This window comes from Dioscorea cayenensis, chromosome 12 (genome assembly GCF_009730915.1).
Source record: "Dioscorea cayenensis subsp. rotundata cultivar TDr96_F1 chromosome 12, TDr96_F1_v2_PseudoChromosome.rev07_lg8_w22 25.fasta, whole genome shotgun sequence".
Taxonomy (NCBI): Eukaryota; Viridiplantae; Streptophyta; class Magnoliopsida; order Dioscoreales; family Dioscoreaceae; genus Dioscorea; species Dioscorea cayenensis.
In genome coordinates this window covers 12,891,066-12,905,157 of record NC_052482.1, presented here as the reverse complement: position 1 = coordinate 12,905,157, position 14,092 = coordinate 12,891,066, and the positions used below count along the sequence as shown (strand labels likewise).

At 33.3% G+C, this 14,092-nt stretch overlaps 1 pseudogene; it reads right to left on the bottom strand.

The window, feature by feature from the left end:
• Positions 1-305: 305 nt before the first annotated feature.
• LOC120273173 lies at positions 306-13,807 on the bottom strand (annotated as a pseudogene).
• Between the last annotated feature and the right edge of the window lie 285 nt (positions 13,808-14,092).

Sequence of the window (14,092 nt, the reverse complement as noted above, 5' to 3'; positions counted from 1 at the left end):
AATTATACTAATAATAAATAATAATAAATAATAATAATAATAATAAATAAACAAATAAATACATACATAAATAAATAAATAAATAAGAAGAAGAAATAATAAGTAACAATAATAATAAATAAATAAATAAATAAGAATAATAATAACAGTCATTAATAAATAAATAAATGTATTAGAATAACAATAAATAAATAATAAATAATTATAATTATAATAATAAATAAAACAAATAAATAAGATGAATAATAAATAAGACTTATAATAATAATAATAATAATAATAATAATAATAATAATAATTACCGGTTAGCTCAATGGTGCCAGGTTGGTTTCCTCGTCTTCAGACAAATAGTTCAGAAGAGCATCACCATCCTTTGGAAGCAGAAACCGGATCACTGGGGACAAACAAGTAAAGATGTATCTTGCACTTGCATGATCTTTGCCACCCTGAGCATTACAGTGAAAACCGCAAAATATAAACTAAGGGGATGTTTGGATGCCAAGAGTGAATTGGAGGAGGAGTGGATTGTGAGTGACATGAGGGGTAATGGAGGAGGAGTGAGAATGAAGTATGTGTTTGGTTGGTAAGGTTTGGAGAGTGTAATTTATTAGGAATGTGAAAAATAAAAAAAAGTGAATATGATAAAATGACAATTATGACCCTCATCCATATAAATGATATTGTATATATAATAATGACTTATTTTTAATTATATATATTTTTAAATTATGAAAAATAAATATTTAATTTTAGTATACTATAATTTCAATCTAATTTTTGGGATGAGATGTTAATATCATTAATTAGATATTAATTAATATTGAAAAAATCTAACTAATTAATTATACTGAATTATTTTTAATTATAATTTTTAAAACATTGAAAAATCTAACTAATTAATTATAAAAAATAACTATTTACATTGATAATACTATAATTTTGTTATAAGTATTATATTTAAATATTAATATTATTAATTAGCTAATTGTTAATGGTATTAACTATAATGAGATATTTTTAATTATATTTGTGTAACACATTCAAAAAATTTAACTAATTAATTATAAAAAAACTATTTAATTTTATAATACTATCATTTTGTTATAAGTATTATATTTAAATATTAATATTATTAATTAGCTTGTAATTAATGGTATTAACTATAATGAGATATTTTTAATTATATTTGTGTAACACATTAAAAAAAATTTAACTAATTAATTATCAAAATAAATATTTGTAATAACATTGAAAATAATAATAAGATAACTTTTTCTTGTCATCTCTTTCTTTTCTCTTGCCATATATGGCAATGGAAAAACCATGTTACTGTCAACAATATACATAAACACACACAATATAACCATGTTTTCTATCATCATGTTAATAACAAGAATATTGTATATATACCTAACAAAATAAGCTTTGATTTCTTCCCATATATATATTTGACAACATAAGGTTTGATTTCTTGCCATATATACCTAACAACATAAACTTTGTTTTCTCATTGCTACATTCAATGATCAACAAACTTTAAAACAAACACATTGTCCTTGCAATACAATTCATAAAAACAAACTTCAAAACAAACACATTGAAACAAACTTCAAAACAAACACATTGTCCTTGCAATACAATCCATAAAAACAAACTTCAAAACAAATACATTGTTCTTGCAATACAATCCATAAAAACTCCTTAATAGAAGAAACATCACCCAACCAAAACCAATGCATGAGGTTACATATTAGGTGTTGTAAATGACAATCTTGACAACAATATATGACAAAAACAAAGCTACATGTTGTCTGGTAACCCGAAGAAAATTTTCATTTGGTCGTAATCTTTGGACAAAACCTACAGGAATGAATATTAAATCTTTAATTACAAAATCTTTTAAGACAAATCATGGAATAAAAATTAAATTGTTGTTTCAAAGAACCTGTAAGATAAACAGCGCCTCATCCTCAGAAAGACCATCAATCTCAAAAAGTACTTGTGGCAACATGTTTTTCATTTTCATAATTTCATCCTCACGTGCTTTCTCACGGGTTTCACGGGCCTCATCACGAGCTACTTCACGTGCAACAGCATCGGCTAGTGTCTTAAATCCCGGACCAATAACTTCAACGAAATGGTGCAAATTTTCTGAAATTTTCTCAGATGATTGGTCCACAACACTTTTCCTATTCCGACGTGCTCTTGAGGTACTTGATTTTGATCCTATGGGTGATGGAGTCGGAATGGGTTCCTGTGTATCCATACAAACATCATCACTTCCAAACTGAAAGAAGCCCGTGTCATCATCCAATGTGACATTCTCATGTAAATACTACTCGCCATCATCACCAATATCGCCTCTTGCACTTCCTTGTGCTCTATCTCTTGCAAAGACGGCATCAAGATCATTGAAGAAAGGAAAAGCTTTTCCAAAAAGACCAGCTGCCTCCTTATGATTCCATATAGTATGAGCAAATAAAGTTAATAATACAAATACCATATGGCGTAAGATGCTCCAACCAAATAAAATTATTCATACCTTCACATACTCATCATATGCACTTTTTTCCAATGTTGTTTGACCCGGACCGGCCCGGCCGGTTCAACCGGAAAAACCGGGAACCGGCCATGTGGCCGGCCCGGGTATACCCCATTGACCCGGGTATTAAAAAACCCGGTGTTAACCCGGTGACCCGGGCGGTTCAACCGGGAACCGGTTGACCCGGCCGGGTCAATTGGGTCACAATGTTTAATTTTTTTTTACAATATTTAATAATTTATTATTATTTTCTCATTAAAAACCACAAAATCGTGTATATTTATTAATATTAATTTATAATTTATAATCAATAAATAGAATTACAATATATATATATATATACCAACAAAAATTAACATTTAAAAATAAAATATATTAATGTATTATGTAAATACTTTCTAAAAATTTAATTTATTAAGAAAATAAAACAATAAATGAGTGTAATTTTATTATAAAAAAATATAAAAATTAAAAGTATTCTAATTAAATAAAAAAAATATAAGAAAAATTTAAAAACAAAATAAAAAAACTCAATTGAGATATAAGAATTAGTGAATTAGATTTCTTATTTATTTTTAACAAAATCAACCAATAAACAAATAAATAAATAAATAACACCGAGAGAAGTTTGATAATTATATATTAATATATTAAATTTGTAAATATTTAAAAAATGTAAAAATAAATGACCAAATTAGAAAACTCTACTGTATATAAGGTCATTTATCAATTTAAATATCAAATTTGAGTAGGTTTTTATAATATAATTATGGATTTAATATTATATTTGCTTATTATTAATTATTATAATATTTTTTTATATTTAATTATTGACCCCGGTTCAACCCCGGTTCGACCCGGTTGAACCCATTGACCCCTGACCCCTGGGCTTAGCCGGGTCATTGCCCGGGCCGGGTCTGACAACCTTGCTTTTTTCACATTCAATAGTGCACATCTCGAAGTTCCAAACAAATCCACTTATTTGCAATATATCAGCTATTGCAGTGGTTTTGCTTCTAAATAATTTAATCCGAGACTCTATGTTAGGCACAGCCTTTAATGTGCTCGATGGAATCTTTTCTTTCACCATTCTTTCTAATTGAGCAAGGTATCCATTTCTGAACCCATTTTCCGCCCGCCACAATGGATTTGTAGATAGCTCAACTAAAGCATCAATCAGGGCTTTATCTTCCTCTATGGTCCAGTAGTGTTTGCTCTGACTCCTACCCCTGGATTGTGAATCTCCATCCATTCTGAACAACAAAAGGGAAAAAAATAGAAAAAGAAGACAAAATTCTGTAAGTGGTTAATGCATTACAAATCATAGACAAAAATCAAAATCATAGACAAATATCAAAATCATACAATACAATAGCATTACAAATTGTTGGTCCTTCATGTCATACAAAACACTACAACAAATTAATTAACAATTTTATTATGCTCAAGTCGAGTGCGAAGCATTAAACATATCCAAGGCCATGTTAAGCCGAAATTGTGTCCATTCATCTGTTGGTTCAACAGTCATAATGTTATCCATATCATCTAGTGTGCTTTCTTCCAGGGTTGTATCACCAACATCATCTTCTGCAGGATCTTATACCATTTTTTGTCTGATGAAGTTATGAAGAAAACAACAAGCATTAATGATACACCGTTGAGTGCCTATATTATAAAAACTTGGGCTAGATAAGATTTTCCAACGACTTTTTAGAAGGCCGAATGTCCTTTCAATTACATTTATTGAGCTAGCATGTTTCATATTGAAAAATTTTTGAGGTGTAAGTGGTTGATGGCCATCGGCCCAAGAACTTAAATGGTAGCGTTGTCCTCGAAAAGGCGCAAGGAAACCAGGGCAATTTGCATAACCAGCATCTACCAAATAGTAGAAACCTAGAAGATAGAAAAAATTATCTTATTAGCTAATGGTTCACAAGCCATTTATTACTAAGTCACGAGATTGTGCAATTATTATATTTTTTTTTACCGTCAGGAACCTTTAATCCATTAGGCTTTGTCACTGCATCTCTAAGAACCCTCCCATCATGTGCCGAATCCTCCCATCCGGACAACACATATATAAATTGCATGTCTTGACTACAAACAACGAGGACATTTGTAGTAATTTTAGATTTTCTTGATCTATATCGTGCTCGATCAATTTTTGGGTACATTCACACGTATATGTGTCCCATCTAGTGCTCCAAGGCAATTCTACATTAAATAAAAAAAATAAAAAATTAATCACATAAACATCAATGACTAATAGAACATAAGAACCTAGATTATTACCTTAAACCACTTCCATCTAAAGTCGTTTGAGTTTTCAGGTACATGTTCTGGTTTTTTTAAAAGAACAGAGTGACAAAGAATAACTGATTTCAACACAGCATGGAAATGTCGACTAACGGTCTCACCCGATCGGAGGAAGTCAAATTTAATCACTCTATTCTTGACATGATGTGCTATAATGTTCAAAAACATAGCAATCATGTCTTGGACACTAACATTTAAAGTGCCTCGCAGCCCACCGGTTGTAGTTAACAATTGACACAAATTTTGAAAACAATGTCGATCCATGCGTAACATGTCGATGCATTTAATATCACTTTCAAAAATTAAATGGTGGATGTACTCATGTTGTTTACGGCGTCTAGTAGATGATGATGAAATCTCATGTTCAATCATTCTTCGTCTATTATTTCGTTGATTTGTTGCGCATGTAGTGAGAATGACATTTACGTAGAAGTAGCATAGAATCATCGCCCAGTATACCCGAAGTTGTTTAATCCTCATCATATTATGATGCTACTGATTATGAAACAAAAAAATTTATTAATCACAATGGTTATTTAACTAATTAACTAACTAAGTTTAAAAAAAAACCCAAACATCATGCATGAACAGGCATATAATCCAAACTGTCACCACGTCACTCTATAGAGGGGAAATCAAAAATTGTTTACATTGAAGGCAAATAATTAAAAATTTTAAAATCAAATTAAAACATGTTATAATAAAATTGAGAACAACATATAAAAAATCATAAGTTAATTCAAATGTTATGAGAATTTGAATAAAATAATGAATTAATTATAATATTGCAACTTTTAAAAATACCAGCAAAATTTCAATGGATAATACCAAAAATAATGAATTAAATAATGAATTAATTATAATAAATTAAATAATGAATTTGAATCAAATAATTAATTAATTATAATATTGCAACTAATTAAGCCGCAACAAAATTTTAGATTTTGGATAATACCAAAAATAGTTGAAGTTGCCCAACAACCTAAATATCTAAATTGACTAAAGAAATAGAGATAAAGGCAATGTATATACTTTCATATAATTGTTGTTAAATAATTAAATAAACCAAATTACAATAATTTATTTCACATAGAATTTAAAACCGTATTCATCTTGATTAGAATATATGCCATCTTGATTAGAATATATGTTCATGATTAAAAATGGTGAATTATTATATATACATAATATGATGCATCAATGACCAAATAGTAATATATTAGATATACATAATAGGCAAAAATTAGTGAAAGAAAACCAAGAAAGTAATATCTATATATATATATATCTATATATATATATATATATAATTTGTTAGGCTGTCATATGCCAATAATTCCATTATTTTGGAAGAACTTATAATTCTTGCAATATATAACCATTATGACAAAGTAATTAATATTGAATTCTTAAATACAACACTTCTGGTTGTCCTTTTGTATCCAGTTGAGTTTCATGTTACAACACTTCTGTTTATATTGTTTCTATTCAAGAGACAGGAAGACATTGGCAATATGTTCACTGAACAAATAAAATAAATAATTTGCTCAGAAACCTTTTCTGAATCATCACTTTCTCAACACATATGCATGGAGACGGCTTTTTTGCAACTCTTGTGCTTGTTTTTTAAAATATCTATCTAGTTTCCATGTCACCATATATTCCTTAATTAACTCTTCAGAATCATCAAGTTTATTTCATTCCCTAATTAATTATCTTAATTTCCACGCTCATGATATTAATCAATTGGAATTGATGAATGGATAATATCATATATAGAAAATATATATATATGGCTCATATTCAATGTAATTCATTTATTTCTGAAGATTCCATTTTTTTTTTTAAGTAATAGATTCGTATTAATTCACAAAAAAGAAATGTAGGGAAAAAAAAAGAATACTGAATTTATGATTTCTATCATATCATTAAAACCAACAGCATGTTATGTTTCTTGACAGTTTAATTAAATGCAAGCATCTTCACATTCATAGAACATAATATCATCAATATGAGTAAAACTTAAAGAACAATCAAAACATTAAGAATATGCTTCACATATAAAGGAATAGTTATTGATGCAAAGATTTAGAACTGCTGAACACTTGATGTAATTTACAATTTAAACACATATTTTTAAGTACCAAATTTTTTCCCTGGATAATCAAACATCAAACACAGGCCATTTATTCCATTAGAAATCAAGATTCTGGATTAAAACAAATCAAGAGAAAGATTAAAGCTCATATCTTCTAGCTTTTGAAAAATTCAAATCACTCACACACATATTCTTGCAAAGACTCACCACCAACTCTTTTTCATCTTTCTTTTCATTTCTTGCAAACACTCACATCCAGTAATCCATTTGAGTATATATATATATTTAGAATCAAAACAAACATAATAAAAAATTATTTCAAAATTTCTCATATGAAAGAATCAAACTAGGCAAGAATCTAATCAAAACCAAAGAAAATTAATCCTACAGCTATGTTTGCATATCAAAACCAAACATCATTAGAATCATCTTCAAATCAAGAGGTTAAACAAAAACCAACATATTCCTGAAACAATAGTAAAGTAAATCATGGTAGAGAAGAACATACCTGAAGTAAGAGGTATCAATAAGAAGAATTGAAAGTCCAAGGTCCCTCAAAACCAGACCAATCTTGATGACACCTTCCCTGCAAGATTATAAAAATTCCATAATGAACAACATCCAAGGAAATGAAGGAGATAGTAGTGAATGATGAGGCAGAAGAGGCCGTTGACCTTTCCGGGGGTAGTTTCACTAGTAGCCACATAAGTTTCATAAGTATAACGCTATGGCCACAAAAGTTTTTTTTGTAACGTTGTGGCCACAAAACTATTCTCAGGTTGCGATGATGGCCACAAATGTTTTTTTTTGTAACATTGTGACCACAAATGTTTCATCATTATAACGATGTGGCAACAGAGGTTTCCTATGTACATCATATTTTTGTGGCAATGTCATCACATTTGTGGTCATCAGTGCAATCGGGAGAATAGTTTTGTGGCCATAATGTTACAAAAAAACATCTGTGACCATCAGTGCAACCAGAGAATAGTTTTGTGGCCATTACGTTACAAAAAAAACTTTTGTGGCCATAGCGTTATACTTATAAAACTTATGTGGCCACCAGTGAAATGAACGCACCTTTCCGTTCTCCTCCTCCGATCAAAGCTGTGTAGTTTTCAGAGAGTGGAGAAGTTCAGCGATGCTTGGAAGTTTAGAGAAGTTCAGGAGTTGGTAAAATTCAGAATCAATTAGAACCTAGGGGCAGATAAGTCTTTTCCTTATCCAGGAGTGGGCAATCCGCCCAAATGCATGGTGATTGAGACTCACTCACATGGGTGAGTCTCACTCCCTCCACAAGCCCCCTCACTCCCATTGATGGACACCCAAACAAGGTATTGCATGTACTCCCTCTTCACTCCCACTCCACTCTTGGCATCCAAACACCCCCTAAATCCATAAAAGCTCCTATATCCATAGGGGATCATAGGGGGATCCATAGGGGGATGAGTTGATGGCATGGCAATGAGTATCTCACTTGATGTCTGGTGCCAAACTATCCTCGTTGGGTTGCAAAAGTTGAATATTGTTACTGCCCACAAAATCCTGGACCATTCTGATTATTGTGCTGGCAAGACTCTGCTCATCGTTATGGTAGACAGATTTCTCAGAAACATAGCCAGAGAATTGAGCCACCTGAGAAGAAATAGATAAACATTATGATGGAATAGATAAACATTATGATGGATATACGTTCTCACAATTCAACATACAACTTATCAATAAGAACTAAGAAACACACCTTAAGTTCTTTGATTAGTGGTCTCTTGAAACTTGAAAGAGCAGTACAAGAACTTCCTTTGGTCTGGCTTGAGGCCATCAACCATGGACGGTATTGACCTCTGAAGATTAGCCATGGAGAACAATATCAGCTCCTTGTTAATGAAATCACTGTACTTTGATCAAGGTAAGTTCCTGGCTGCAGAGTTACCAATGGCTATTAAATTAGGAAAAATTATCTGTCAAGAACAATTGCATGGCCAAAAGATTTTTGCCATTTACCTCAAACTGGCAGAGCCAGTTTTTTCTAGCCTCAATCTTCTTCTTACTGAATGCCAATTCAATGGCATCTCTATCTTGCTCATTCACCCACAAGAAATCCTTCTGGTGCTTCCCAAGATCACTTAAGTATTCCTTTCCTACTTTTGATGTACTCGTACCCAAACCCTAGTCAGCAATTATCTCAAGTAAATTATTGACCCATCCCAGCAACAAATAACATTCGAACAAGTTTTTACTCTTATTAAGCTGATCAAACCTTATAATACTTAATGGTCCAGCCATTTGCATTTCCTTCTATGCTCTTCTTCCATGCTTCATATTCAAGCATGGTGTAAAAGGCCAATACCCTACCATTGTGGTGAGTTGCCTAGAAAGTTATTCAATTAAGGGTATCAGAACAGATACATAGGTGATGAATAGCTCTTCACAGATCATCAGAAGCAGAATATATACCTTTACAATCAGTGTGATAACTCAAGCATGAACGAGGGGATTTTCAGCAAGGATGGCCAGAATGAATGGATGAAATTGATCAGGAGACCCTTGATATGGGATCCATCATGATCCTGAAACTAATAGAATAAATAAATATATGTATGTATATATATATATATAGAGAGGTTATATTAGAATGGCTTCAAAACCAAACCTGATCAGTCATTATCATGAGATGCCCATAACTTAAACCATTAACACTTTCATACTGCTTCCCATGCTGCAGTCCAAGAGCCTGTTTCAGGTTCTGGATTTCTTGATTTTCCATTATCTGTTTGTGACTTGCTTTTCTCTTACATTCAGCAGCTTACCCCTCAGAGGGAACACACCACCATAGTGGTTCCTGCCTACTACAGAAATACCTACCATCTGTTCACCAGACAAGAATAACATCCCTTAATTGAGGTACACAATCACAATTTCATACTAATTTTGGCAACTAACAAGTTGCTCACCGCAAGTGCTTGGCTGAATCTCCCTCAGTCATGACCAGAGTGCATTTGTGAGAGTTACTTGAACCTGCTTCATTAGCATCGTCAAGTTTGGGAATGCCTGTGATCCTCTGCTTCTTTGTTCCATCGGTCTTCTTCAGTTCCTTGCTTTGCTTCATATTAGCCCAAGAGAGGACATTGTCTAAAACTCCCGATTTAGCCACTGCAGCACAGCAAGGGTTATAAAACAATATTACCTCCTAAAACATGGTTTCACATAATAATGAGAAGTGCACTGAGAATATATATGTGAAACACTAACCATTTTTAAGGAACTCCTCTGAAAGTTCGCATTGAGATCCAAAGCTTCCTTGGCAAGTAGTTAAGTTCTATTTAGTCTGAGAGTCAAATGCAGGATTGTCGATGAGTGCATTAACAAAGACCCACAGATGGTTTTTGACATATTGGGCCTTACGAGTCACATTTTGATTCTTCTTCTTTGCTGAATTGATCACATATCTAGCCAGTGATCTGATTGGTGACATAATCCACATGACTACTACCTTTTGTAGTTGCAATGGTATTTACGAAACTCACCTGTTGAAAATGGCCATCACTAAGACTAACACATACCTCCCACTTTCCGTTCACTCTCTCCATTATCCTGTTAGCAGTAAGTAAATGTTAGATTGCAAGCTACAGAAGCGAGCTAAAAATAACACTGAAATACTTAAAAGAACTGTCATGAAACCTTGGTAGGGGTTCAACCCTGAATTTGGAAGCACTTTAGAGGTATAAGTTGACATAATCAGCGAAAGACTTCACAGGCACTCTTTTCCCATTCAATTCTACCTTGACAGTTTTGCCAAGAGTTCCTGCTAGATCAACAACTCTTCTCTTCATCAATACCACAACATCATCTTCAAGCATTGCCATATTGAATTTGGCCAAGTCTAGCTTGAACGTGACTTTAGTCCAATTCTCTCCATCCTTGCACTTAGTAATGTTTGGTTCTGACTTTTTGCTCATGTTATCAGATAAAACCTATACACAAGTAATCAAAACACACGGATTAGATAACTTATGATCTATGATTAAGAGCACAAAAAGGAAACAACCCTCTACTGCACATGATGAGTAAACTAACTTAGATCATTGCATTTTTCCAAAATTTTAGAACGGATGCTAGCATAATGTATATTTCTGCATTGTTTAATTTGGGAGATTCACATAAACAATCACAGAAGATTATCGAACCCATGATAAGAGTTGATCAAGTAAACTAGAAAAAAGTTCAGCAGAATGATTCCATTGCATGACAAACCAGTTCAGATAGACCTATTCTGAGATGATGAAATGCAATAAACCCTAAATCCCAAATAGGGGCCTAGTTCACGCTCTTAAGCTACAAATTTCTTGCCTGGAAATGGAACGAAATTGCAATTCCCAACAAAATGACGATCCCCAATAACCGAACCAACAAGGGGAAATGTCAATGGCGGAAGATTTTGATACCTGTTTGTACTTCTTTTGCCGCTTCCCATCAGCAGTCTCGATCACAAACTCCGTGGAGAAGATGTTCGTCAGCTTCGCCCCGTACCCATTCCTTCCTCCAGTGGTTTTCTTTACTTTGTCATTGTAGTTGCTACTCATTAGCAAGTGCCCAAAAATCATCTCAGGCACACAAACCCCCCAATCGAGCATGGATCTCGATGGGAACACCATCGCCATTATTGTAGATGATGATGCAGTAGCCTGGGAATCAATCTCAACGTGCACGCAATCCATGGAGGGGTCTCACTGCTTTTTATCAGCAGCGTTGATCATGTAGAGGCCGGGGACGAAGGTCACCTTTCGTTGAACCATGGTTTTTTTATCATCACCAGCCGGAGCTGTTAGATCCTCTGCTGCATCGACCAGTGATTTTTGGCTTCTCAAACACCCAGAGATCCTGGGCGTGCTTCTCAATGGAGCCGATGTAGGTGTCAGGACTGAGGATGGATGTGCTCCAGCTGCGTCACCTTCTGGTACGTCTCCTCGATCGTCTTTTTGCCACCGGCGGCTCCATCTCTGGCGGCGGTGTTGTGGCCGGAGCTAGACTGGATGGGTAGCTTCTTCTCGACGGCGCCATGGTGAGAGAGATGGTGAGCCGGAATACTGAGATTATTTTTGTTGAAATTGATTGAAGATTAATTACAATTGCAGAGAGGAAGCAGTGAAGCTGCAACACAGTGTGTCCTGGTGTCTTTTGTTAAGAAGCCGAGGGTAAGTTAGTCTTTTCCAATGTTTGAAAGTCGATTAAATCGGTTGAAGAATCGGTGGGAATGTAATGGATGGTCGGGGATTTGAAGATCAAGTAAGTTCATAGTTTGAGGCGGGGATAATTAATCTCGAGAACAAGATTAGCGAGAGATCGTGTGGCCAAGATCTCATCTATCATGGCAAGGTGCTTAAGTTCGAGGCATTCAAAGAGATGTGGATTGTGTTTGTTCGAAGGGTGAGATTTGATGATCAAGGGTTTTGTATCAAGTTCGAGGCAAGGAATTGACTCAAGCGGTGCAGCTGAGGAACAATTGACGCGTGTGGTGTGACTGAGCAGGTTCAGTTCAATTCAGTCACTGAACTTTCACAGTGATAGAATATATGGGCTCTTATGTAAGATTGTATGGTTTTTCATGTGAGTTATGATTGATGTTAGAATTTTCCTGCTTCTTTGAGTGTGTTTTGATTTAAAGTTTATATAAGGAAGTTGATGTACTTGATCTTATCTTTCTATGTATGTGATTTGAGAGGCATCTGAGCTATATACAATCTGGTATCATCTTTTTTCTGACATGGCTTCTGTTTTACTTTTATTCTGGTTTTCTTGAGCTTGCATGAATTTTCCTGATCAAGCGTTTGAGATTTTCAAGGTTCTTTCTATAAGAAACTTGTTCAGATAGATCTGGTCTATCTATGTATTGATTATCAGCGCAACGGTCAGTGATTTGAAATTTAAATAACAAGCTGTTTAAAATGAAATGGAGGGTCAGGATTGAGAGAGAAGGAATCCGATGGTGGATATAAATTGGGATCACGATCGTATCTGGATTTACTTTCAGCCGTTGATTTTCTGCGGTTTGATGAATTTAATCTAGGCCGTTAATCAAGATATTCTCCTGATTTTTGCCCAAAAAAAAATAAATATTTTTAATATTACACATATATATATCTCTTTGAATTATTTGTTTGCATTCTCTTTTCTCTTCACTACTGTTTTCGTTTTTTTAAAATAAATTTAGTGGTTTATTTATTTTTCTCAAAAATATTTATATATATTTGTTCATATACATTTTTTTTCTCAGGTAAAGAGTTTTTTACAAAATAAAAAACATTCAAAATTAAATAAAAAAATTCTCATAAAGCAATAACTTTTCATGAGAATTTTTTTTAAATGAGCTATTGATTTAAATAAGATTTAATCATCAATTAATTTGTGTGTTTGTGCGAATGTATGCCTCAAGAAATAGTGATTATTTATACAAATAGTTAATTTTATGTATCTATGAAAATTTTTTATATTTGTGATTATTTGTCCAATAATTTGATTTCAAGAGTATTAATATTTTTTTTATAAAAACATCATATTAATAAATAATCTCAAATTCAAAGTATCTTAATAAAATTTTTATTCCAAAAAAAAACTTAGCATATGGAGAAACAACTGTATAGGAAGACAAAGCAACATAATAGACATTCTAACATAAAAGTCGGTATAAATAGAATTGTGAAAGTTGTTAAAATGAATTGAATGATTAATTTGTTTCTTGTTCGAGATTTATTAACATTAATAGCTACACTTAGATCAAAGAGTGGTGATTAGTGGTCTTTCCTAGCTTCACAACTCCTGATCTGAGTTTCTTGATCTCGCCTAGCCTTCCCCATCTTGCCATGGCAAGCGGGGATTAACCCCTAATCCCAAAGACCCATCCACCCCCCAGAAAGACCTGGGCTCAAATGGCTACCTCCGTTACCCCTCATCTGGACAATTCGCCTCTTCATTACCCCTTTCTCCTTCAGAAGCTTAAGGAGTCCACGTCCAACTTTGTCAAGCTGGATAATGATGCCCTTTCCAGAGCTCGCCGTCGCTTCCAGTTTGCGCTGTATGGAAAACTCTTTGGAAAATTGCCTTCTTTCAATCAAGTTAAAGACACTCTTCTTGCGAAGTGG